This window comes from Diceros bicornis, unplaced genomic scaffold (assembly GCF_020826845.1).
Source record: "Diceros bicornis minor isolate mBicDic1 unplaced genomic scaffold, mDicBic1.mat.cur scaffold_1013_ctg1, whole genome shotgun sequence".
NCBI lineage: Eukaryota > Metazoa > Chordata > Mammalia > Perissodactyla > Rhinocerotidae > Diceros > Diceros bicornis.
In genome coordinates, this window is record NW_026690944.1 from 1 (window position 1) to 2500 (window position 2500).

At 78.3% G+C, this 2500-nt stretch overlaps 1 non-coding gene across 1 annotated transcript; it reads right to left on the minus strand.

The window, feature by feature from the left end:
* Positions 1–1520: 1520 nt before the first annotated feature.
* Positions 1521–1673, minus strand: LOC131402423 (5.8S ribosomal RNA). The gene has a single exon (XR_009218656.1). It is a non-coding gene; the product is annotated as a 5.8S ribosomal RNA (ribosomal RNA).
* Positions 1674–2500: the final 827 nt, after the last annotated feature.

Sequence of the window (2500 nt, forward strand, 5' to 3'; positions counted from 1 at the left end):
CCGCTTTGGGCTGCATTCCCAAGCAACCCGACTCCGGGAAGACCCGGGCCCGGCGCGCCGGGGGCCGCTACCGGCCTCACACCGTCCACGGGCTGGGCCTCGATCAGAAGGACTTGGGCCCCCCACGAGCGGCGCCGGGGAGTGGGCCTTCCGTACGCCACATTTCCCGCGCCCCACGACGGGCGGGGATTCGGCGCTGGGCTCTTCCCTGTTCACTCGCCGTTACTGAGGGAATCCTGGTTAGTTTCTTTTCCTCCGCTGACTAATATGCTTAAATTCAGCGGGTCGCCACGTCTGATCTGAGGTCGCGTCTCGGAGGGCGGCGGAGGGCGAGCGAGGCGGGGAAGGAGGGCGGGCGGGCGTGCGGGCGTGCGGGCGGGGGCGGGCGGGACGAAGCCGCCCGTCCGAACGACCGACCGACCGCGATCCCGAGCCCTCCCACACCCACACGCGCGCCCTCGCGCGCGCAGAGGAGGCGGAAGCCCGCGAGGCGGCAGAGGGGGACGAGAGAGACACGGGCCTCGGAGGACCCCGGCACCCGAGGCCACGGACGGCGCCCGCACCGCCTTCGCCCGACTCGAGGGAGGAGGAGGGGAGAGACGCGGGCGGGCGCACGGGGGCACGGGCCAGCGGCACGGGCGGGGCCCCGCCGGGGAGGAGGGGGACGGAGGCGGACGCCGCCGGGCGCCGAGGGGCACACGGCGCGGCCACGCGCGCGGAGCCGGAGGAGGAGCAGCGTCGGGCGCGGAAGGCCGCGCACGGCCGCCTCCCACCCGTCCCGCGCGCGGGCCACGGCGGCCCGCCGGGCGACGGAGGCGGCGCCGCCCCCGCCCCCCGAGGGCTCGGGGCGCGCGGCGCGGCGCGGACGCGACCCGGGGGAGGGCGCGCAGCGGCGGAGGACGCCGCGGCGTCCCGCGGGTCACCGCCGGGGCACGCGTCCCCGGGGCGCGTCCCCGCGCGCGACTCGGCCTCGGCGCGAGCCGCCCCGGCGGGGCGAGCCGGGGAGCGGTGAGCGGTCCGGGACCCGGGCGCGCGCGGCAGGCCGACGAGGGGCCGGCCGGCCGGACGCACCGGGACGGGCCGCCAACGCGGGCGGGCGGGCGGCGAGCGACGGCGGCCCGGACGGACGCGAACCCGCCGGACCACGGGGGGTGGGCGGGTGGACGGGTCCGACCGACCGCGCGTCACGGGACCGCGCCCGCCCACGCCCCGGCCACCCCGTGGCCGCGTGCGGCGCGAGGGAGCTCCCGAAGGGTCCGTGGCGGCCGCGGACCTCGGCTCGAGCTCACCCACCTCTCCATCTCCTCGCGGGCAGCGCCCCCGGGCCCCGGCGCCGACCACCTCCCACCTCTCACAGGCCACCGACGAGCGGGCGCCGGCGTTGGGGGGGAGGTCTCGGCGCGGGCGGAGGCGCCGTGTCTGCACTTAGGGGGACGGAGGGCCCGGGACGGGGCCCTGCGAGGGAACCCCCAGCCACGCTCCCCGGGGAGGCGACGCCCCGGGGGCGATTGATCGTCAAGCGACGCTCAGACAGGCGTAGCCCCGGGAGGAACCCGGGGCCGCAAGTGCGTTCGAAGTGTCGATGATCAATGTGTCCTGCAATTCACATTAATTCTCGCAGCTAGCTGCGTTCTTCATCGACGCACGAGCCGAGTGATCCACCGCTAAGAGTCGTACGAGTTCGAACGGCGGGGCTCCCCACGCAGGGGGAGCCCGCCCCTGGCACGGCACAACCCCGGAGGGTGCCTCCGGCCGGCCAGCGAGAGACAACGAGACCGGACACCGTGAGGTCGGAAGGTTGGACGACGGGGCGTCCGGCACCGGCCCCGCGGGGACGGGCTCAGACACCCCACAGGCGCCCGGGGGTTCCCGCCTCCGGCGAGGACGCGGGGCGCACGCGGACGCGCGCGCGGCACGACGGCCGCCGGGGATGCCCCCTCCCGGCGGCCGCCGCGACCGCGGCGCCGCACGGCGCCCCGGCCCGCGGAGGCGGAGCCTGGGGGAGGAGAAGGAGGGCCGTGGCTCCCCGACTCGCTCCCCGCGGGCCCGACCGCCCCGACCCGAGGCGGACGGGCGAGACCCCCAGGGGTCTTTAAACCTCCGCGCCGGGACGCGCTAGGTACCTGGATTGGGGGGGGCTCGGTGGAAAGAGGCGAGGTGCGGTGCGGCCCGCACGGCCGCCGCCGCCACGACGCCGGACGCGACTCACGCGGCCCGCCGCCCGCGGCAGGCAGACCTCGGCGCTGCCCCGCCCGCGACGGTACCCGCCGGGCGCCGCCGACCGCCGCCACCGCCCGAAGCCACCCCCGACGCCCCCGACGACACCGGGCGGGCCCCTCTCGCGTCCGACACGACACACACCACCCTCGGGCCCTCCCCGCACCCGCGGCCCAGGCCCCTCGCCACGGAGGGCGTGGGGCTACGGCGGGAGGCGGGGCACGAGCGGGCAGGGCGAGGGGGAGGAAGAAGAGCCGGACGGGGGTGGGCCCGCGGCGCGGCG